The 25720-nt window shown below is 37.6% G+C and overlaps 1 protein-coding gene across 4 annotated transcripts in view; it reads right to left on the bottom strand.

Moving 5' to 3' along the window:
- Nucleotides 1-25720, bottom strand: part of XKR6 (XK related 6) — a 294250-nt gene that overhangs the window by 187750 nt on the left and 80780 nt on the right. The window contains exons 2-5 of one of the 4 annotated variants that reach the window (XR_014828466.1): nucleotides 9774-9886; nucleotides 7342-7459; nucleotides 4597-4736; nucleotides 2618-4405 (exon numbers count right to left, since the gene is read on the bottom strand). The exons of 1 other annotated variant lie outside the window; for it this stretch is intronic. The gene's annotated coding sequence lies outside the window, so the exon portion shown is untranslated. Of the gene's footprint in view, nucleotides 1-2461; nucleotides 7460-9773; nucleotides 9887-25720 lie in introns of those variants that run through there. 2 more of the 4 variants (XR_014828465.1, XR_014828467.1) reach the window with 2 other exon arrangements.

The following is a 25720-nucleotide window of genomic DNA, read 5'->3' on the forward strand; positions in this document are numbered from 1 at the left end:
TTCCTAAAATCCACTCATATGGCCCTCAGCCTCCACACCAGGGAGAATCTTCCTGAATTAGGCCCAACAACCAGGGGATGCCCAGACAGAGATCCACCAGCCACCCATTGACCAACGTTTAGCCTGGTACTTAGGAAGGATAATCCCTCCCTTCTTAAAGTAGGAAAACTAGCCTACAATGGACGTGAATATTTTCATATTTCCTAGCAGGTTCTGCAAATGGGGCTTTTAAATTTCCATAACTAATTCTGTGATGTGGTTTTCTAAGGTCAAAATGGGGCCTGGACTGGCCTTCTGAGAGCAACTCAAGAGCGAAAGAAAATCCTAATTCCTAAGGGAAAGCTTCCAAGGTATATTAATTGACTAAAAACGTTACTTGGTTTGGAGCAAGCCTGAGATAGAGAAAAAAAATTCCCTACTTATAACTGTGTCATCAAAGGCCCAAAGTAAGAAATTTGTGCTTTTTCAAAATTGAAAGTTGCAAGTCTACCAAAACTTGGGGCCATATTTTAGGTGAAATGATTTCAATCCGTTATCCTTTGCCTCCTATGAAATTAAGAATGCTCAAAATATTTGTTCCAACATTTTAATGGGGGAAATAGTGCCTTTCAGTAGTGAGAACTTTGAAACCCTTGCAGATTGTTTTCCACCCTCAGGAAATGACACATGACATACAGCAAATGAAGTCCATGATATCCCTCAGACTAATTTCACTTTATTTAGTAATTTCATTATTGCTTTCAAGTCCCAGTGAATTCAAAAAGCAGGTGTCTGTCTCACCAATCATAGCCCTGGGTTTAATATTTCAAAGTTGGGTCTCCTAAGAAAAAGTCTCTAAGGAAAACAATGTAGAATATAACAAGCTTTCCCTAATGAGCAATTCAGTGAGAATTTTGCAGTATCCATCCCCAGAGATAAAGGGAGGTACTTTGGAATATTATAAACCATGACTGGAGACCATCAACTTCCTCTGAACTTGCCTACAAGTACCTGTTTAGGGAGGATACCAATCTTCCTCGTAAAGCTGCCAACAGAAGTCTCAGTATATTCTCTTTCTGGGAAATCACCCCTTGACAACGTTTTCTATGTATGTCCCTTAGCTCAGTGGCTATTACATAGATGCGATATAAAATCTGGCATTATGTAGCATTTTTTCTGAAAAATGACCTTCTGGGGAAAGATGAAGCTGATCACCATACAGCCCAAACACATTCTGGATTCATCCTTAGTTTCTCCTCCTTTGGGGTTCTTTTGTCCAGTTCTTTTCAAGCTAATTAACTAAAGTAGTCTAGTCACACAAGACTATGGCATATAAAGTCAATCTTGAACTTAATAATAAATGATTTCCTTAAAATTTCTGTTGTAGCAGATCTTTGCACTATCAGTTCACTGTGCACACAAAACTACTGGAAATCAGATATTTCCAGAAAACCACTGGTTGAAATAGGATACTAGCTATTCTTTTAACTGCTAACCATAAGAAGGCTTTTTGAGACTCATCATACAGCAATGCTGAAGTAATTACCTAAACCTTCCCAATCTGTTCTCTGGCCCCCTCATCAGTGTTCTTTGAGTTATGGGTCGTGGGATAAACAACCCATAACTAAGATGCTAATTGCACAGTTCCAAGAAACAGCAGGTCCCAGCCTTTTGTTTTCACAGACCCATACAACACTTTAAAAATACCTTCAGAGAATTTACTTGGAACGGCAAGCTCTTCATTTTACCAAATAGAGGCCTACATTAGAGAAAAGGACATGAAAGTTTAAAGGACAATCTTTTTTTAACTGAAAAAACTATTTTGAAGTCCTTATTTTCTTTTTCCTATTTTGCCTCAGATAACACCTTTCTTCACCTGGTCACTCAGGAACTATAGGGACACACTTCTAGCACCAAGCATCCTTGACCTTGCTTTCCAGGTTCCTGGGGCACAGCTTACACACTGACCCCACCACTGCCCATTCCAGATGGGGGTCTTTCTTTTCTGTCAAACTACATATCCCTCTTCCACCCCATGCCTACTGCCTCACCACCACCGTTACCTTAGATAAGAAAAGGTTGCAAATCACTAATTTAGACCATTACATTTACTGATCTTTTTTTGTTCATTTCCTTTAACTCTCACTTGCATTATTGCTATTACTATTATTATTATTTTGACCATGGCATGCAGCGGCTTGATGTGGAATCTCAGTTCCCAGACCAGAGATTGAACCTACGCAGGCCTCAGGGGTGAAAGCGCTAAGTCCTAACCACTAGATCACCAGGGAACTCCCAACTCTCATGTATTTTATTTAACAAAAATATAATTACTATAAGCCCCTTCAGCATATGAAGCTACTTTATTTGGACAAAATTTGCTACATACACAGAACAACTTGATATGCACTTCCAGCCAGCCCAACCACAAGCACGTGGTAATAACAGCCAAAAATTTGGAAACTCTTACTGGAGACATGGACCCTGTTTATAATATTTTTATTGTAAGTGGAATCTGTGGGAAACAAACACACATGAGCAGCTTCTAAGCAGATCTGTACATTCCATGAAAAGAAAAATAGTATCATATGCTGTAAAACTTTACTCAGAAAATAATTTCAAACTATTAGGCTTTAAATAACGAGACCGCTTAAGTTTAATTTTATTAAAGCAAGTCAGAATATCATACACAGTATATTCTCTTTTATACAAAACACATTTACACGTGTTTCTGAAAACTACATGTAAAAAATGTTTAGAGTAATAGCACATTGTGGAAAATATCAGGGTAATTTGGTGGTATTTTCTAGGGTTATGTTAGTTTGTATATTTTTTAAAGTAAGACATACCTTTTTAGTCAATGTGGGTTCATGTAGGTTAACCTAAAATCTGGCATATTTTTTTTAAAGTTCTTGCTTTCACAATCATACTGCCATAATCACTTTCTCTGCAAACAATTTTTACTAACACCTGGTGAAAACAGAGGGATCTCTTCAACTATCTCATTACCTCGTGACTCCAGGAACTAGCAAGCTTACACACAAGTCAGTTCTGATTCTTCCTATGCCTGAGGCATGATGAGATTCATTCCTGGGCTCAAGAGGGCTGGGTGGTGGAGTGAGAGAGTGGACAGCCACACCCAGCTGAGCGCCTGGCACAGAGCAGATATCCAACAGAGATGCCTGTCCACGCCATTGCTAAAAAGCTTTATTTTAAAATACAATGCGATCAACTTTCATAGGCAAACCTTAGATAGCCACAATTGCTAAATCTAGATCTATTTCCCCACAAGAAAATCCAAGGAGGGAGATGGAAATGCAAGGACACAAGGAGACGCTTTCACAGTAAGGCAACTGAAAACCTCCCATGGCAGGCAGAACAAAGCATGGCAAGAGGGAAGAGGCCTGGACAGTGGGGTGATATTCTATCCTACCTAAGATGAAGGGGCTAAAATTGGGTGGAATTTAGAAGAACTGAAAAGGAAATGGAATACAACTACCCAGGAAGGAGAGGCGGGGTAGGTTTAGCAGAATTCTGATCAATTCTGGAATCCTACATGCTCAATGTTTTCCTCCCACTTAGGTCAACAGTTCAGAAAAGACAGAAGGACAGAGAACAAGCATCTGGGCATCAACTCAGGCTCCTCCCTCAGGGCAGGCAAAACTGGGAGGCACACTCTGGAAAAGTCCAAATGCTCTATTCCAAAAGGAATACCAAAACAGAATCCAGAATACATGATGCCTAGCCTGTTAATGGCCAGGCTGAATGACCCAGGGTTCCTCTGCCAGTGTGAGCAATCAAAAGTCAACTGTACAGATAGAAATATTTTAGAGGCTAGAGTTGTATTCTTCTTACATTCAAGATACATCTTATCTGTCTACAGGTCCAATTCATCAAAGACATTCAAATTATGTTTCACGTACAAAAGCAGTTAAGTCTAAGATGTTTCCAGAGGGTGCTGTGCTGTGCTCTGATGATGATCTTCCATCTTCCTACTCGGTCCCCAAATTAGTTTCTTCAGATTTCTTGATTTTTCAAGGATGACCTTCTTAGTGAAGCTGTATTTCGCAGAAAAGTCCCAATGAATGCCATACCAAGCAGGTGAACTGAGATTCCAAAATGGAGATGAGAGCCACACAAATGGATTTTTTTTGTCCAAATACATTTCTAATAAAATAAAGCATCCCCCTGTGTCCAAATATGAACGGAAGGCAGTTTTCTCTAAGGTTTGTAAATGGATTAATAAAATTCAGAAATAACCATACACTCAGGAAACTTCAAAGAAATAAAGAACAAAATATTTGGGAATCTTGACAATTTTCCTAAAAACGTGCTACAAATTTTAGAGTCACAAAATAACAGAATCCCAAATTTCCAGTCACTATGTTAATTTGAAGTATATACTTCATGCTGTGAATCTGATATCCTAAAACATGAGAAAAAGTCACATTTAAGTAGAGAAGCTTTATAATAATTCAAAAATTTTAGAATTACTCATTTTTTAAAACAAAACATTAATATTCAGCTAACTATGAAATAAATTCCCCTAAACCAGCAAGAGGGAGGTACTCCCTGGGAGGACTGGCCCACACCTTAATGCCTCAGGCCCTAGCTTACCGCTAGCACCCATGGGGTGGCCCTTTGCAGAGAATCTCTGCTCCATGACATCACAAAGCTCTGGACTTGTGGATTCAGTTCTTGAGTAAGGCACTAAGTGCCCTTCAATATCTGGTGCTCCAATCAAAGGTGACAGAGAGCTGTTGACAGAAAGCGACAGTAAAGCTGGAGCAAGGTCAAAAGCAAAGTGAAGGTGATGATCTTTTAGATCAGGGCTTCCTGACCTGACAACCAAAGGCTGTCCCTCTACCTTCAGAAATGGTGGTTCTAATGGGGAAACGATCCATAGCTTTCTTCCGGTTTTCCAAACGGGGTCTAAAACTTCCAAAATACCAAGAGCCATCATCCAAAGCTCACTTTCTGTGTGTCCCTGTGTAATGAATGTACCCAAAGGTCTAATCACCCTCGTAACTGAGCCAGTTGCTGAATCCTCACTGGGATGTGCAAGGCTGTGAAGTGCAGTGGTCCAAGAAGGGACGGATTTTCCCATGAGACACACACACTAGGAATGCTGCTGTAGTACAATTGAGGTTAACACTAAACAATTTTAGGTTTTATTTAGAAGCTTCTAGAAAGCAACCATTAAATACTGATTATATTCATGCCATTAATTCTCTACTACACTCAGTATTCTATATTAATTTCTAAACATGTACAGAGATGAAAAACCCATTTTTATAGTATTTTTTCTAATATTTAAGATATTTATTTTGAATTAATCTTTGAGCTGCATAGACATTCACAACCTACCAGAATAAAATCATACTCACTATTAGGAAATGCACTGATACTTCCCAAGATCACCTGCCACTATCCTTAAAATATTACAGCATGCTAGTGTGAACTATTCAAATTAATATCAGAATGCCTACCATCCAAGGGATTTCACGCACTACCTCGTACTCTCCAGGAAATTAATTCCCTTCCCTTAGGTTAGTTATATAAGAATTTAGCCTTCTTATCCCCACCATCATTTTAATTCTCAGGCCCTAAAAATTTTTCCTCTCTTGGGTCTCTTTCATTGTACTCGCAAAGTTCAGAATCTAAGAAGGTCTTTAAAATATTCATTCCAGTAGGGACCAGGTTTTTTCCTGCCTAATTCCTTAGGGATATATCAAATGCTTGGGCCCAGTTAATACCGTGGCTACAATTGGCTAAGAGGAAACACCTCTATTGACAAACGTATCACAGGAGAGATTTTAAAAGCCAGTTGTAATGGGAAAGCAGCTCAACAGGCAACACATACTTAGAATAAAACGTAACTTGATTTTTTAAAAATCTGATGTTTTCATTGTGCCATTTATTAAATATGTATCAGCCAATTCTTCTTAAACCAAGAAAAGCAAAGGGGAGAGGATGAAGTTATAGTATAGTCCCCTTAGCTGCTAAAAAGCCTTCTAATAGAAATATTATGGAAATTTCTATATTACACCAATTTCTGTATTTTTGGATAATCTATCAATAATAAAACTCACAATAAACAGATAATTAACATCCTGAGCTCCCACTTAATCTTTTTTTTCTGTGAATTCTCCTCATCCCTTCCCTTTAATCCTTTTTCAAGTTTCTGTGAATATGGTCTTTAAAAAAATCAATCTTTCCCAACTTTTGGTCAAAAAAAATAGGGAGGCAATCATATTTGACCATCAAAATAACTATCCGCCCCTGAATGTTCCTCCAACCTCTGAATCCCAGCAGAAGGAGGCCAGAGAAGAAGACAACCACCAACAATGGTGCACAAGCCCCCCAAGGGCTGACTCTCCACCAAATATAGGTTCCCCACCCACCACTATGGTCAAGAATGCCCTAGCTCATAGACTGAGTCCACATGAAAGAAGCCTATCACTTTAAAACAGTGTACATGGAATACTGGAACTTTCTATTTTCTAAAGGTAGATACTCCTTGGGAAGTTCCGTTCCTTCTGCTTTCATTCACACTGCCTCTTGGCATTTTTTTTTTTTTTTTTTTGCTTTTGTCTTTTTAGGGCCACACCCACAGTACATGGAGGTTCCCAGGCTGGGAGTCTAATCGGAGCTATAGCTGCCAGCCTGTGCCACAGCCACACCAGATCCGAGCTGCGTCAGTGACCTACACCACAGCTCATGGCAATGCCAGATCTTCAACCCGCTGAGCAAGGCCAGGGATTGAACCTGCAACCTCATGGTTCCTAGTCAGATTCGTTTCCGCTGCACCACAACGGGAATTCCTCTTGGCCATTTTCCTTTCCTAATTAGTTCCTTCAACAACAGCGAGAGAGGGAGGAGGTAAAAATGAGCAGCTTCTTTCCTTCCTCATTAGCACAATATTAAAATACCGTTCGAAACTTGGCAGCATTCTGCCACAAGTGTATTTGGATATATTGGGTAGAATTTGCATATTCTAACATAGACCGTGCTGAGGCCATTTCCAGGTTGAAGTTTTATAATTGCTACCTTTAGGATTGTCACCTGATGATTATTTTATCCTCTCTCCTCCAGCTCAAGAATTATCTCTGATCTAAGTGAGCTACACTCCAAGGCAGATAGAAAGTAAAAGAAGTTGCACAAATCAGCTTGGGAGGACTATACAGATTGCCTGGGAAAACAGGGGGTCCATGAAAGCCCCCAAATCTTCAGAAGATAACTGTCACCAGAGTATGACAGTGATATTGATAGCTGAGAATTTGAGACACGCATGCCAACTTAGAAATACAAAGTTATGATGCCTATTCTTTTATATACTTTTTATTAAATCTATTGATTCACCTAGAAAGTCATTAGATATACAAAAACAACAATTTCCAGAGTTCCTAAGTATTTCCAATATATTTCAACTTAGGGATCCAAGATTCTGAACATGTCATCACCAAAAAAAATTGCAAACCTAAAAAACAAAAAGGAAAAAAAATTAAACAATGTCAAAAGGAAAAGACTTTCTTAGAAAAGGTCAATATTTACTTCTACAGTTTTCAAAATGACATTTTAATGTTTTTTTCTCATCTTACAGTTATAAACTTCTAAGTCTAATGTTAAAGTTTTGCTTAAAAACAAGGCAGTTTCTTTATAACAAAATAAATATTAAATTAAACTCATATACATCACCTATTTAATATTTACTGGATCAAAATACCTTCACATTTATAATTTCAGGCTTTAAAGTAGTATTAGTTTTATCTTTATTTTCTTTTTATAATTACCATTAAGGTGACAGACATTCAGACATATAAATGAAATTACTAATTTCATTCTAATATAACTCATACCTTTAGAAACTATGTTTCAGCCAATTAATAGTAATTAAAGTCTTTGAGCTTTTATCCCATTAACTAGCACTTGAAATAAGAAAGATAACCTTCAACGTTCTTGTAACCTCAAGAGGGTCAATCTATACAGGCTTTATTTGAAAAAGAAAAGCAATTTTGTTTGGGAAAATGTATACATGAGAATGCCTAAGAATAAAAATAATCAATTCATCTCATTAAAATGTGATAAACAAAAGTGAACTAAATGAACAATTCTACTATAGGCTTCAAAATCATGCTATTCAGACCAGCCTACTTAATTAATTTTAATAGAAAAATGTCAGAAGATATGATAAAACAAAGAAACAACCTGTTGTACATTGTTTTTCTTTAGGATAAGGCTATGCTGAATTATTTAAATATAAATTGAGATCACAGATATAAAAATCACTGCATTCTGGGTCAACCAAAACAGTTTCTGATTTACATGGCATGTGAATATAAGTCTATACTCACAAAAAGTCACATATATGAATAAAAGAATATATTTTATAAGTTTTAAGTCACTCTCAACATCTGAGAAAATACTGTCGGTAAAATATCATTTGTAATACTGTTTGTAAGAAAATACTATTTGCAGAGAAAAAGAGGTGAGAACTACACTACAACTGAGCCTCTAGAAGAAAACATGAAAATAAGCATGATTTTATAAAAAAAAATTTTTTTTTCTTTGGTCTTTTCAGGGCCGCATGCCCGGCATATGGAGGTTCCCAGGCTAGGGGTCTAATCGAAGCTACAGCTGCTAGCCTACACCACAGCCACAGCAACACAGGATCTGAGCCGTGTCTTCGACCTACACCACAGCTCACGGCAATGCCAGATCCTTAACCCACTGAGCAAGGACAGGGATCAAACCCGCAATCTCATGGTTCCTAGTCGGGTTCGTTTCTGCTGCACCACGACGGGAACTCCTAAAAAAAATAATTCTTAATGTTGTCAGCTCCTTAGAATATTCCCTCTGCATTACTTTCTGGAATATGATGATAATTTCATTTTCTCAGCATCTCATCAATTAAACAAACTGATGCATAATTTAGGCTAAATGTAAGTAAATTTGTAATAGTGTTTTTGCCATTAATGCTGTTACATGTAGTACAGGAAATGAATAATATGAAGAATTACTTAATCTGAAAAAGTAGCTTAGCAGAAAACCTGAACTTAAGCAAAGGACCTATTGAAATTCTATTCTGGGAGGATGTGGGATGGGGAATCAAGTCTAGTAATTGTCTTAGAAACACTGCTACATCAACATATTTAATAGGACATGGTCCATCAAAATAAACTTAATAAAAAGAGCCCCTATGAAAAAGTGTTATTACCTTCAACTTTAAAATATATTTTGAACTAAAATACATGTAATAATTATAGCAGAGTTAATGGATACAGCTAACATTCTTAATGGGCACTTTACATTTTAAAAAGTAAAAAATAAAAACACACACATACATAAAACATCAAAATTCTTTATGACAAAAAAAAGAAAGTTGTGGCAAGAAACCCTACTTTCTAGTCTGAAAAACTTATTAAGACTGGAGTCCCTTTTAAGAGCCAACTGTATTGGTTTTCAAAGAAAAAAAAAATCATTTCAATCTGCAAGTATCTAATAGCTCAGGTGCTTTCATATAATAAATATTTGGTTGGTACTTAGTAGCTCACAAGAGCTCATTTTTTAAAAGTGTGTTTAAACAACTCCAAAAGGTTAATTAACATGTAGATGTATATAATTAATCTTTTTGTTATTAAACACTTAAACCAGTTTAGTTAGGATATGTCAGCATGTATAATAACTTTTGTTCACAACTTTAAAAATTTAAGCTTAAAAAGAAAGGAATTGGGGTAGGAGAACAGACATGGAAAAACATGAAGGCCTCTCTTTGTCTCAGGCTTTGCCATTACCATTCTGTCTGCAGTGGTTTCAGGACGAGGCGATCGCACACCTTCTAGCCAGAAATCAGATGGCCTCAAAACAACCTCATTTCAGTCTTAGGCCTCATGTCTTTCGCTTAGAGCTAAAAATAAAAATACATGTGAATGAACAAATGGTCATGGAATGAAATCTCTAACATGACACTAAAATGTAAAATATTAAAAGCCATTTTTAATCAAAGAAAAATGAAAATGTACACATTTCATTTCCATCCAGAGTATCACAACCCTATTTAGAATGAAAGGGTGTTCTTCTTACCCCATCAGCTGCCAGGTATAAAAAATAATAACAATTTAATTCCAAGGTGGTTCTACAAAGCCAGAGTAGTATTTATCTCCTGTCATTATTATGAAACATTTATTTTTACAGAATTAAATACAATGAAGCTAATGATGTTAAACAGCAACTTAGCTCTCCTTTACACATATAACCTAGGCAAGAAAGGAAAGTGCAAGCTAAACCAGAACAATGGTCTGGCCCTATAAGAAATACATTTTTGTGTATTTAGATTAGAATTTCTCATTCCAACAGTAATGCTAGGAGGACATGAAAATTAGCCTGTGCTAAAATCAAAGAGAGTTCACTCATTCATCAAATACTGAATGCTTCTAAGCACTGGGAGTTAAATGCTGAATATGAAGAAAAGTAGTTCCAAACCTCAGCATGTGGGGTCCTAGCCTTGCATTTCTTAACTTTTTGTCTTAAGTCTGGGCTATTATGCTAAGGGACCAGAAAAGGACTGCTGTGCTTCCATCAGAGGAGGAAGGCAGAATGTATCATGTGACAACAGAATAAGACTGCAGAACTAGAAACAAAGTGAGATGGATTGGCACTTTGGGGGGTTTTTGGATGCAAACTATTATATTTGGAATAGATGGGCAATGGGACCTTACTGTACAACAGGACTTGAAGAAACATTGTGGATCAACTATACTTGAATAATAACAAAGGGAAAAAAAAAAAAAAAAAACCCACTGAGAAGCCCAACTCTCACACTCAAGCTAACTCTAGTCACTAGCCAGTTATTAGTCTCTTTTAAGTGTGAAGCTTGTTTCAAAATCCTACATTAATCCTGAAAATTAATTCTCCTTCATTTGGAGCATGATTTTGGTGGTTTCAATCCCAAATATAAATGTCTCAGACTATTTTGTAAGGTTAAATCAGCCAAGTGCCTTCAAAATCACTTAATATGAGAGTACTTTACATTCAATTGAAGCCTTAATTTAAAATTCAGAAATTCTGCTGCCCAAGTCAGGCTCAAAGAGTTGGCCCTAACTATAGTGTAATGAAGGCAAACACCTTTTGAATTTTTTACACCATTCATATACATCCATTAAACGGAATACATAAATTATCACTACAGTCTGTACTAACACTGGTCTTTTGTTTGGGGGGGTCGTCTTTTTAGGGTGTCACCCAAAGCATATGGAGGTTCCCAGGCTAGGGGTCCAATCAGAGCTGTAGCTGACAGCCTACACCACACCACAGCAACACTGGATCCAATCGTGTCTTCGACCTACACCACAGCTCATGGCAACAATGGATCCTTAACCCACTGAGCGAGGCCAGGGATCAAACCTGCAGGTTAGTTAGTCAGGTTAGTTAACCGCTGAGCCATGATGGGAACTCCTATACTAACACTGTTTGATGTTTTGCATTTCTCTGCTTGATCTATACCACAGAAATTCTTTAATTTTATGGGAATATGGTACAACACAGAAAACATCAAAACATATACATGATTCAATTTAAGCTATATGTTTGTCTTAAACATGACTGACTGAGTTAGCTTCTCTTAAGTTTTCATGTGAAGTCCAACTACATTCAATATCTAGACAACTTTTACAAGATTAAATGGTCTGACCTGAAGTTTCTAGGTCTCAGAACCAAGCTTTAAAGTAATAAATGGTGACTTACACTTAAATATTTAGAATAAAGAAGAAGACATATCTAGGTTTAGGCTATGGTTTGCCTCAAGTGGAAACCATTAAAAACAAAATCAATAAGCTCTGAAGTTCATTTCCCACTGATGTTCATAAGATAATTCCTTAAGTTTTATATTTTGATGCATTTCAACCTTAATCAAGCAAAACTATATTCTGGTCTTATAAGTAAGCAGTCAATGTTCCCTCCTTCATCATGTATGTCATAGACCCCCATTTTTTTCAGCTGCAATAAGTTTTAAAGAAAATAAATAATTGATAGATATACTTTTTCTACTTTGAGCCTTAATATTCACTTATCTTTAAATCCCCAATTTCTCTTTGTGCTTCAACAAAGGAAACCTATCATTTAGCCCACAGTTCTTAACTCATATTTGCTAGCATTCTTGGGCAAAAAATGAGAAGTTTTTTCCAAAACTCAGTATCTTTCTCTTAAGTAACTTTTATCCTCATTTATGGTCATGTTCACAACACCATTTCCCCCTTTTGCTTCAGGCACAACATGTTTTGTTTCACAGGTTATAGTTCCGTCGTTTCCCCTGAACCAATCCATCCAACCCAATGAATGCAACAACAAAACTGACGCTATTCTTCAAATTTTCACGATTTTCACTACTTCCATTTTGGCCAAGGACTTTAATGATAAAGTAATGAGGTTTTTTGTTAGTCTGCTGTCTTTTTCAGGCCTCACCCCCAGCATTATAAAAGTTTTCAGGGTAGGGGTCTAATTGGAGCCGTAGCTACTGGCCTACACCACAGCCACAGCAATGTAGGATCTGAGCTGCATCTGCAACCTACACCATAGCGACAGCAATGCCAGATCCTTAACCCACTGAGCAAGGCCAGGGATTGAACCTGTGGCCTCGTGGATACTTGTCAGGTTCATTACCCCTGAGCCATGACGGGAACTCCCAGCAATGAGATTTTAATATTCAGAAGACATGTTTTAGAGCTTACTAAAGCAAGTAACTTTATACTCAGGCTTAACCTATACTAATCATAAAACTGCATTTGTCAAGAATGTAATGTTGAGGTCTCCCATTTAATACAATCAATAAATTCCAGCGAGTTAATCACAAATTTCAACAATCATAAAATCAAATTTCTTTAAAAACAATACCTATCTTTTCTTAAGAACACCCAATGTAAAATATGTTCTTGTGAAATCAGTCCCTTAGTTTAGATGATACTATAAATGTAATACATTTACCAGTCAAAAAATTTCAAATTCAAGGATTTTATGCAAAGCAGGAAAAGTGCTCCAAAAAGATGTTGAGACAACTGCTAGCCATTTGGAAAACTTAAAGCTGAACCTTTACCTTTATTCCTTAAGCCAAAATAAATTCTAGGTATACCATACTTAAAGCTAAAACATGAAACTATAAAAACATTTGAAGGAAAAAAAGTCTTAAGTTTTGAACATATGAACATAGGAAGAACTTTAATTATGATATAAAACCAAGAAGTCAAAAAGAAGATACAATTGATTTTACAAAAGACAATAACCAAACCAAAGATAAAAAATAAACCGAGGCAAATATTTACATCAAATACTAATATGCCCAGAGTTTCTACAAATTGCTAAGACAACCCACTGAAAATTGGGCAATGATTATGGACAATTCACTGAGAAATAAAATGTCCTGAAAACATATGAAAATAACTTCAAATTCACTCAAAGTTTAAGAAATGCAAATTAAAATGACATACAGATGAACAATGATTATTAAGAATATGAGGGATAGGGTGCTCAAATATACCATTGGGAGAGGTGTACACTGTTCTACAGTTTTGAGGCACTATGACAATATCTTCAAAAAAGTAGAAACCAGAGTTCCCATCGTGGCGCAGCAGAAACGAATCCGACTAGGAACTATGAGGTTGCAGGTTCAATCCCTGGCCTCGCTCAATAGGTTAAGGATCTGGCGTTGCCATGAGCTTTGGTGTAGGTTGTAGACATGGCTCAGATCTGGCGTTGCTGTGGCTGTGGCGTAGGCCGGTGGCTACAGCTCCAATTAGACCCCTAGCCTGGGAACCTCCATACGCCGCGCATGCGGCCCTGAAAAGACCAAAAAAAAAAAAAAAAAAAAATTAGAAACCCACATGCTTTTGACACACAAACTTGACTTCTAGGACTAGATATTTTAGATTTCCTCTTGCATGTAAGCTAAAATATTCGTACAGGGAGACTATTTATAATGACAAAAAAATGAAAATGTGGAAAACCATCCTAATGTCTGTCAAAAGGAAGGTGGTTAAAAAATTTTAGGTTACATCTCATATGCTGTGGAAAAGTGTCCTGGATATATGGGCTTCACCCACAATCTGAAAGTAGAGTGTTCCGATAAAACTTTCATAAGCCTATAGCAAAGAAGCAATTACCTTAGGACACATCTTGCTAACAATGCACGAAATAAATTGAGATTAACCACAGATGCTCACACAGTTCAAAGGTATGGCAGCTGGATATTGAGGTGCCGAGTGGGTTCCCAGGAAGGAACCTCTAACCACTCGGGATGCACACTGCCTCTGTAACAGCTCACTACAAAACAGATACTAAACGCTATTTCAGCTTTTTTGCCCTTTTTTTGCAAAAGTAAAAATCCTCTCCCAGATACTTTTGGTTAGTAAAGTAAGACTTTGATAAAAATGAAGTGACACAAAGCGAACTTTCAAAAAGCAGGGAATACCTATATTATTAAATGTGAAAAGACATCGCTGAACAGATATATAATGTCATTCATTTCAAAAATAATTTTCAAAAATCAACACAAGAGGATGAGTAAGAAAAACATGAAAATTATGAAAAGCTACCCAAGAAACTGTCAAAACATGTAAGAAGGACTTTTGGCTTATCACTTTATAACTTCTAGAGTATACAATTTTTTAACATGAATAATTATTCTATAATTAAAATGCTTTTCAAGAATGCTTTGTTATTTCAGCATTTCAAAACTATGGATTCATTTCTCAAAATGGAAAGGAACGTATGGACTTCAGTCAGGTCTCATGAGCTACCCTATAAAAGTGAGAACTGTTCAAGGACCACAGAAGCACTCAGCTATCAGCCCTGACGTTAACTGTCCATGTGGTTCCAGGCACTGTGCTTCTGGAAGGTGACCACCACTTGCTTCTTCTAAAGTTTTTAAGTCTGCGTGCTGTGTTGTGGCATGCAAAGTACACTTTCACTCCTGAGTCCTATAGACTAGGTGTCTGTTATACAAGGTTCTGAATTTACTTTTAAGGACCTAATGGGGCTATCCACTAGCTCAATGTGTGTCTCAAAGTCGGTCATTGATTGTTTTACCAGACCTTCCATCCTAGAGACAATGCCAGTCCAGTAAAAATGTGCTGTTGCTAGACTTCTCTGGCAATCTCAGAGTCTAAATCCTTCAAAATTACAATCTTGCCATTTTATGTGATACAGTGCATCTCTTCTAATTGGGAGCCACCGTGCAACACCCCTGGCACATACACAATTTTTAACATTTTCAACCTGCATTTTTCTTGAGATATTGGAAGTGTTGTGGAATTTATCAGCAGATTAGTTAATAGTAATTAATCTTACCTGGGCCCTCACTAACAGATTATTATTTCCAAACCCTTCTCTCTAAGGATACAGAGAGATGGTCTTCTTTCTAAGTCTCTTTCCCTATCACATAGCTCCAATGGAATTTTTATCTATTTACAAGTCCCTCCATCATGTACATCTTCAGTTTTCCCTCCAATGGTTCCTTTCCTTTTGCCTACAGACACATTCAGACTTCTTGATCCATTTCCTTGAACACATCACTGACTTGAGCTAACGTCCTTCTTCTTCTTTACTGCCAAACTGCCAAATTTAAAGAGTGATCTACTTTTGTTCATTCACTCAAAACTATTTCCTACAAAGTGACCATGTACTAGGCCTGAGGACACAAACTGGAAAGGCCTCTTCCTCAGGCAGCTTATGATTCCATTACACAGATAAGCAGATATATTTATGGATTCAAAATGTTAACTGACACAAATGAAAAACACCCGAGGCTATAACAATCAATGGGGGATTTGATTTAGACTGGGGAGCCATTCCGTACAACCTGTGTATGTGTGTGTGTGTGTGTGGTCTTATGCAGCAGCAATGGCGGGACCTCTTTCAAGATACGACATTTAATCTGAGATCTAAAGGCTGACCAGGAATTGGTTAAGGAAAAGAACAAGAGAAGCAGCCTTCCAGCTAAAGGAACTAGATATATGCAAGTCTCCAGACAGGACAGGACACAGTGACTTGGAGGACCAGAAAGAAGGACAATGTGTCAAGAGAACCCTGCAGGCAAGCACAGAGGCATGAGCCAGGCCAGCCATCTCATGTGGCCTGATGAGGGGTGTGGCTTTAGCCAAGGTGCACCAAGACCTGTGTTTCTCTCTTACCCTTAACTCTCCTGACTACTCTAACATAAAGAATCTTCTCAGTCTTCAATTGACAATTTGGCTTCTGAAATAACTTCTACCCAGAGCTCAAAAGCACAAGCTGTCATTGATTTTTATATCTTCCACTTCTCTTAGTATTGCACTTAATGTTTTATACATCGTAGGTATTCAAATTGTGCACAGTGGACAAATCAGTCTTGGATGAAAACAGATTGATGAAAAGTTAATTACAACAGCACAAGAATGCAACCATATTTAATAAGATTCCTTACTAGCAATATATTTGAAATTGCCTATTCTTAGGGATTGGCCTCATTTTCTCTTGCAATGATGAAATATTTACAAATGCAAACAAGGAATTTCTTTAAACAAATACCTAATGTAATTTGATTAATCTGTGAACACAATGTTCAGATCACAGTGCCATCCATTTGTGCTCACCACAGTTGCTGGGTGCAAGGCAGTGGTCTAGGTCTCCCTTATTGTAATTACTGCAATTAGATAACAGACACCCAGGTAAAATATACATTTAATTGAAAACTATGATTAGTCTGTTACAAAGAATACAACCCAATGACACCCCACACTAACTGGCCATTATATCCCGCAAATTATCATATGTACGTTCCCTTTATATTATTATTAAATATTACTAATTTTGAAACTTTAAAGAATATACTATTCTTTCCTTTCTTAATTTTAGGAAATGCTATATAAGTCAGGGGCCACCACACTTTTAGATTTTAGCAGGAAATTAACATACTTATGTTCTAGTAAATGAAAATAAACACTCAGTATTTTCACCTTATTCTGTAGGCAGGGCAAGATGTCAAATTCGTTAGATTCAACATTTAAGGGCTCTGCCCACATTCCATTAGAATTATTGGTACAGATCTAGGAAGAAACATAAGATTTGCTTATTTTAGAAATTTCCATACTTCCTCTAACATAAGCTGTAGATGTTTTAGCTCTTTACAGGCCTTTATGTCTACAGAATGATCTGAATTGTGCCTAGAATCGGCATATCATACAATTAAGCTTAATTAGATATTTTTTACACAAAGCAAATAAAATGTACTTTCATTGTTCTAGTACAAAATTCCCCACATTATGTATCTTTTATAAATAAAAGAACTCTATAAAATTTAAATGTAACTGATAAAAAAAAATTCTCCTCTCCATCCTGTCCTAAAATGGCTTGAAGACCTGATTTTGTACATTTTGAAGTTTAATGTATACACATATCAGAATGTTTCTGCTTTCTGATGCCTAGTTTATTTAGTAGTAGATTAAGATGTTTCCAGGGGAGTTCCCGTTGTGGCGCAGTGGTTAACGAATCCAACTAGGAACCATGAGGTTGCAGGTTCAGTCTCTGCCCTTGCTCAGTGGGTTAACAATCCGGCGTTGCTGTGAGCTGTGGTGTAGGTTGCAGACGCGGCTCGGATCTGGCGTTGCTGTGGCTCTGGCGTAGGCCAGCGGCTACAGCTCTGATTCGACCCCTATCCATATGCCGTGGGAGCAGCCCAAGAAATAGCAAAAAGGACAAAAACAAAAACAAAAAAAGAGATGTTTCCAGGCCTTTGAGATGCTTCAGTCCTGCTAACAGAGACTGTGTTGCCTACAAGAGATGATCAGACAAATATTTCAAACATCTTATAACTAGGTAGACACTCTGCCCATACTAGGAAAGAAAATGCCTGTGTTTGGAATTGAAAAAGAAATAGAAAAAAGTGCCTGTGTTGGAAAACAGAATGACACTGTCTTGATATAGGGATGTCTACAATAAATTCATTGTCCATGAAGTGCAGGCTATTCATATTTTTGGCCATGCCCACAGCATGCATTAGTTCTTGGGCCAGGGATTAAACCCACACCACAGCAGTGACCCCAGCTATAGGAGTGACTGTGCCAAGTCCTCAACCCACTGAATCACCAAGGAACTCCTTGCCCACTCATATTTGTAACAGTAACTTGACAGCGTCAGATAATTGTATCTTTTTTTTTTTTTCTAGTTCCCAACAACACAGGCAACAAGTACAACCCTTTTTGGGCTCATCAGAAGAAATAACACAGTAACTAAGAACACTGATACACAATTTTAAAAATTTAGATTTTCCTGGTCTCAGTCAGTAACTGTTCTAATAAAGCAAAAGAGAGGGACTCAGGTACTTTAACTTCCTATAAGACACTCTCTGAAGCCACACCCTTTTCAACGTCCTTCTGGGTGAAAAGCGACATCATTCTTCTAGAGAGCCTCAGGATTTGTTCCATTCCTCACTGGCCACATCCCTCTCTCACCACTGAAAATGTCCACCATTACAGAGGGTTGCCACAGCCATTAGAATCCCCTAATGGATAAATTTAGTCTTCTAAACTGAAGACAATCATTCAAAAAATATTATGGAAAATCTCAAATGTATACAAAGTAAATAGACTAGTGCAATGAATGTCATGTCTCTCACTCAGTTTCTTCTTCTTCTTTTTTTTTTTTTTTTTTTTTTTTTTTTTGTCTTTTTGCCTTTTCTAAGGGCCGCTCCAGAGGCACATGGAGGTTCCCAGGTTAGGGGTCTAATCAGAGCTGTTGCTGCCAGCCTACACCACAGCTACAGCAACACCAGATATGAGCTGCGTCTGCAACCTACACCACAGCTCATGGCAACGGCGGATCCTTAAGCCACTGAGTGAGGCCAGGGATCAAAATCGCAACCTCATGGTTCCTACTGGGATTTGTTTCCACTGCACCACGATGGGAACTCCTTAATCACTTTTAAGTGTACATTCAATAGTATTATGCCACCACTACCATCCCTCTCCATAATTCATTTCATACTGCAAAACTGAAACTCTGCAGCCATTAAACAGCAATTAAACTCCCCACACTTAACCAGCACTCGCCATTCTCCCGTCTTCATGAATCTGACTACTCCATAAGCATCTCATGTAAGCTGACTCACACAGTATTTGTCCTTTTGCGTCTGATTTTCTTTCACTTAGCATAATGTCTTCCAGGTTCTTGTGCTTATTTTTTGTATACTTTGTTACAGTTAATAATATTCATTTTTATGTACAGACTACATTTTGCTTATCCATTCCTCTATCGATGGACACTTGCATTAATTTTACCTTTTGGCTATTGTGAAAAACACTGCTATGAACATGCATGTAATACATTTCAAGCTCTTTCAATTCTTTTGTGTATACACCCAGAAGAGGAATTGCTGGATCATATGTTAATTTTATTTTTCATTTTCTGATGATCCACCATACTGTTTTCTACAGTGGTTCTACTAGTTTACATTCCCTTCCACAGTAGACAAGGATGATAAGCAATTATGTTTATGAAAACTGGCACTTGACAAAAATTTAGAGTTTATGAAGTAAACTATACATTATATTTCATAATCCTTCAAACACTGCTGACTAGCTGGGAGTCCTGACCTGTTGGCAAGTATCCATATTCTTAATAATCTGTCATCACTCTGTATTTTCAAGTAAATGTTTTCTTTTAATCAGCTTGGTTTAGACAGACTATATTACACAATATTATATATGTAGCTAGCTAAATGCTAAAAATATTAATAATGCAGGTCTTAAAATGAAAGTGTCAATATAATAGAAAGATGCTTGTGGATCCCAAAGGAAACAACCCTAAAACAGGATGATCTTAACAGGCACCCTTGACAGATACCAGCTAGACAGTTGCTACATAATTCAGGTTTGATGTTTTCTATAGATTCTACTTATATGAGCTAGTGGTATATGGGAAATGGGAATGAGCAGAAGACAGCAATTTTTTTTTTTTTAGGGCCACACCCACGGCACAAGGAGGTTCCCAAGCTAGGGGCTGAATCTGAGCTGTAGCCGCCAGCCTACACCACAGCTCACGGCAACGCCAGATCCTTAACCCACTGAGTGAGTCCAAGGATCAAACCCACAACCTCATGGTTACTAGTCAAATTCTTTTCCACTGTGCCACTCCAGGAACTCCAAGACAGCAAATTATGAGGCAGCACAGAAAGCCCACAAGGAAAGCTGGGAGCAAATGGAGGAGAGAGAGTAGACCGAAGATTATTGATAAGATGGCTATGTAATTTCCAGGGCCTAGTGCATAACGAAAATGCAGATGCCTTAAAAAAAAAATTTAGGAATTCCCAGATGGCAATAGGAAAACGTTAAACCAAGTATGAGGGCCCTGTGCAACTGCACAGGTTGCTGGCCCGCGAAGCTGGTCCTGTGTATTGAGCTGAAGACAGGAGGCAAGACAACTACTATCGCTCCAAGTAGCCAGAGTGGAGGAGGGCAGGTGAAGCCCCACCTGTCATTGCAGCAGGCACTCCAAGGCCAGGGGCACCCATGGCACAATTTACAGGCCTTATCAAGGCCAAAATGCATCTTCAGACATTCCCAGGTTCATTTGTTTTTTAAATAAAGGAGTGGGGAGTTAAACACAGTAACTCGATTAACTCAATTTCAGGACTGAAAATGAGATTAGTCACCAAAGGACAGACAGCAGGCAGGAAGATAAAGAACTGCTAAGTTTTGGGGAAGGCCATGATGAGGAAGGTCTGGAGTCTATCACCACCCAGGAAAGATCAATATGGCTGCTGGAGAGCAGAAGACAAGAGCTCTGTACATTTTATCTAAAATATGGAGCAGAGAGGGACAGAAAAGGCCAAAGACAAACTTTTCCCTACTGACTAATTGCTCAGAGTTAGCTTTCTATATCACCTTTTTGGTCACATTAGAAATTGAAACCCGAGTTAAAACTTTTTGCCTTTATTTCTAAAATAAGTCACTCCAACTAAAAATTAAGAATGATTTAAATCTGATGTTTCTGATCATGTCCACAATGAATAAAGGTAAATTCATTTGTTGTTCATTTTTGTTTTTATTTTTATTTTTATTTTTTTTTATTATTATTTTCCCACTGTACAGCAAGGGGGTCAGGTCATCCTTACATGTATACATTGCAGTTACAGTTTTTTTCCCCCACCCTTTCTTCTGTTGCGACATGAGTATCTAGACATAGTTCTCAATGCTATTCAGCAGGATCTCCTTATAAATCTATTCTAGGTTGTGTCTGATAAGCCCAAGCTCCCGATCCCTCCCACTCCCTCCCCCTCCCATCAGGCAGCCACAAGTCTCTTCTCCAAGTCCATGATTTTCTTTTCTGAGGAGATGTTCATTTGTGCTGGATATTAGATTCCAGTTATAAGTGATATCATATAGTATTCGTCTTTGTCTTTCTGGCTCATTTCACTCAGCATGAGATTCTCTAGTTCCATCCATGTTGCTGCAAATGGCATGATGTCATCCTTTTTTATGGCTGAATAGTATTCCATTGTATATATATACCACCTCTTCCGAATCCAATCATCTGTCGATGGACATTTGGATTGTTTCCATGTCCTGGCTATTGTGAATAGGGCTGCAATGAACATGCGGGTGCATGTGTCTCTTTTAAGTAGAGTTTTGTCCGGATAGATGCCCAAGAGTGGGATTGCAGGGTCATATGGAAGTTCTATGTATAGATTTCTAAGGTATCTCCAAACTGTTCTCCATAGTGGCTGTACCAGTTTACATTCCCACCAGCAGTGCAGGAGGGTTCCCTTTTCTCCACAGCCCCTCCAGCACTTGTTATTTGTGGATTAATGATGGCCATTCTGACTGGTGTGAGGTGGTATCTCATGGTAGTTTTGATTTGCATTTCTCTTCTAATCAGCGATGTTGAGCATTTTTTCATGTGTTTGTTGGCCATCTGTATATCTTCCTTGGAGAAATGTCTATTCAGGTCTTTTGCCCATTTTTCCATTGATTGATTGGTTTTTTTGCTGTTGAGTTGTATAAGTTGCTTGTATATTCTAGAGATTAAGCCCTTGTCGGTTGCATCATTTGAAACTATTTTCTCCCACTCTGTAAGTTGTCTTTTTGTTTTCTTTTTGGTTTCCTTTGCTGTGCAAAAGCTTTTCAGTTTGATGAGGTCCCATGGGTTTATTTTTGCTCTAATTCCTATTGCTTTGGGAGACTGACCTGAGAAAATATTCATGATGTTGATGTCAGAGAGTGTTTTGCCTATGTTTTCTTCTAGGAGTTTGATGGTGTCCTGTCGTATATTTAAGTCTTTCAGCCATTTGGAGTTTATTTTTGTGCATGGTGTGAGGGTATGTTCTAATTTCATTGCTTTGCATGCAGCTGTCCAGGTTTCCCAGCAATGCTTGCTGAATAGACTTTCCTTTTCCCATTTGATGTTCTTGCCTCCCTTGTCAAAGATTAATTGACCATAGGTGTCAGGGTTTATTTCCGGATTCTCGATTCTGTTCCATTGGTCTGTCTGTCTGTTTTGGTACCAGTACCACACTGTTTTGATGACTGTGGCTTTGTAGTATTTCTTGAAGTCTGGGAGAGTTATGCCTCCTGCTTGGTTTTTGTTTCTCAGGATTGCTTTGGCAATTCTGGGTCTTTTGTGGTTCCATATAAATGTTTGGATTGTTTGTTCTAGTTCTGTGAACAATGTCATGGGTAATTTGATAGGGATTGCATTGAATCTGTAGATTGCTTTGGGTAGGATGGCCATTTTCACAATATTGATTTTTCCAATCCAGGAACATGGAATATCTTTCCATTTCTTTACATCTTCTTTGATCTCTTTGATTAAGGTTTTATAGTTCTCGGCATATAGGTCCTTTACCTCTTTGGTCATTTTTGTTTTTAAAATTACTTAGCTTCTTACTATCCTCTTGAAATCCAAAGAGACATCACTTCAAAAATGAGCTATTTATTTTGGCCTCAATTTAATAAAAAGTGTACTCCCAATTTATAAGCTATTCAAATATCACAAAACATTTCTAATAAATGCCTACCACTACTACTATTTTCCAACATATTATCATTTCAGTTTGTCCCTACAACATCCTCTATTAACAACACTGAAAGAATTGGTCCATTTTCCAAAAGGAAAAACCTAAATTCAACAGATTATTTAAGTTACTACAGTAAAACAAAACTTCTGATATCTACTCTGAGATACTTTCTTCTCTCCATAAACCAGGGCATTTAACTACAATTTACCTACAGAAAAGGTCTTTAAGACTGAAACAATTATGTCCGATCTCCCTCCCTCCGGAAACTATCTAGCAGCAGACAACACAGTCAAAGAAAAGAAATGGGCTATTATTCAAGGATGATGAGAAACAATGCTCCACATTCATCCCTCTAGGACTGAGATCATGAGAGCTAAAAGGGCACCACATGAAGAAGCTAAGTGGGTCCCAACTTCTGTCTGAACAGTGGATTGCTTCCTTACATTGTTTTTAGAATGGTCAAGCCTGAATTTTTTAATAAGGAAGGAGCTAAAATCATCTAATCCAACCTTTCACCAATGCTGGAATCCCAAGTCATTTAAATGTTGATTTAACAGCTCCAAAGACAAAAGACTGTTTGCTTGGAAAAAAACCTTTCTCATTTCAGAACAACTCTGGTTGAACATCATTTTGTTCCTATACAATTTAGGAGGAAAAAAAACCCAACAATATCAGGACATATTATTAACCTATTTGTTTTTATTGTTCAATAATAAGAAGGTCTGAAGCCATGTCTCTCCAAGGTTTGTTATTTTGGTGGTCCATCATCATCAAAGGCTAGGTTCCTTACTTCTTTTCACTCTGCCATTGGCCTGCCGGTTTAGCTCTCCTTAGGGCTCCTATTATTCCTGGCTTCACAGGTAGACATAACAATGTCCAGTGTCCCTTCTGGATCTTTTTATTAGAGAGGAATACCTGTGTCTGAAGTCCCCAGACACACATCTTATTACATCTGGCCAGTGACTGACAAGGAAAATGGGTCTATCGTGATTAGCTAAGACTGATCATGTTTGCCCCCCTGAAGTACGGGTCTGCCTCTCTAGAAAGACAGTGCTCTACAGAGAGGGTGGATTACTTAAACAAAATCAAAGTTCTCTTAGGAAAAAGGGAGGGGGGAAAGGGCAGGCATATGTATATAAGTGTTCAGTATTTACTATGGTTATACGACATCAAAATCTTGTCTTTCAGTTAATGTCTACCTACTGGTACTAGTTCTGACCTCTAGATCGAACTGGAGAAATCCCTGTTCCTTAACGTATTCTTAAGGATAAGAATAAGAAAAACACAATAGTATTTTGCATGTAACTTAACAAATTCTGTATATGCAAAATACTATTGTGTTTGGCTCTTCCTCAAGCCTAAATTCTTCTCTAGGTTATATATATTCCCATTTCTATCTACAGTCGTTACTCAGTATCCATGGGGACTGCTTCCAGGATCCCTCCCCCGCCCCACCCCACCCCATGGATACCAAAATCAGTACTTGCTCAAAGCCCTTATATAAACAGCATAGTATTTGCATGTAACCTATGCACATCCTCTCACATACCTTAAATCATCTAATCTATTAAATACCTAATACAATAATAATAATAATTAATAATAATAATTAAATACCTAATACAATAATAAATGCTATGTGAATAGTTGCCAGTGGGCAGCAAATTCAAGTTTTGCTTTGGGGATCTTTTCTGGAAATTTTTTCCCTACTATTTTCAAACCAAGATTGGTTGAATCTGTGGATACAGAATTTACAGAGGGTGGACTGCATATGACATCATGTTTACCATCGTGATCATTTTTTACCAATGACCCTCAGAAAATGCCTATCACTCTCTTAAAATGTTTAGTACCAGTATAATAAAACTAATTACCTCCCATATTCTTAACACTGTACTTTAATCTATATCATCCTAACACCATCTTGCTTCTCTGGTACTACCCTTCTGACTGCTAATATATTTTATCTTCTTAAAACCAAAACTTCAAATTTTTTTTAATGATACAATACAAAACTCTACAGTTAACTATGCTATGTTTCACTTTATTTTTGGCCTAGTTTTCCAACCTACACAGGTGTTAAAAAATTATTTTGATTCTGAAAACTAATATGTTTGCACTCACCTGGTTTTTAATTACAGAAATTCAAATTTAAGCAAAGTTCACTCGTGCTTATTTCTCAGCTTTGCAGAAACAGGGCTCTGTCACCTGGGTAAAACATCTTATGTTTCACAAGCCTTCAAGGGTTATATTAGCTTGTTGAATTTCCAAGATCCAGAGACTAATCCTCATAGGGTCAGCAAAATGATCAGTTAAATGTATTGAAGAGAGCCATCTCCCAGGGACAGACTGACTTTCAATGGACTAACTAAAACCAGAATGCCAATTCAGCAATGTTAAGTGAAAATTATAATAGTCAAGAGGACAAAGAGAAACAGAGCCCCCGGCCAATGTATTTTCACCTACCCCTGAGCACAGACAAACCATATTGGAAACCAATATATAATCAAAGGAAACCAAATAATTAAATCATTTGCTCAATGAACTCTTCCCATGATGACATGCCACATAGGAAGCCAAATTATAATCAAGCATTTGTTCAGTAAGCACAGAAACCTAAGCAAAAGAATTAGTTATCTAACATATATTTTAAAACATCAGGGTAAACAGTCTCACATATCATTCTCTACCACTAGCACAACT

The sequence above is a fragment of the Sus scrofa genome, chromosome 14 (genome assembly GCF_054392235.1).
Source record: "Sus scrofa isolate SSC_HxYL_T2T_F1_AM1 chromosome 14, Sscrofa_HxYL_maternal_Yorkshire_Landrace_v2.0, whole genome shotgun sequence".
Classification (NCBI taxonomy): Eukaryota; Metazoa; Chordata; class Mammalia; order Artiodactyla; family Suidae; genus Sus; species Sus scrofa.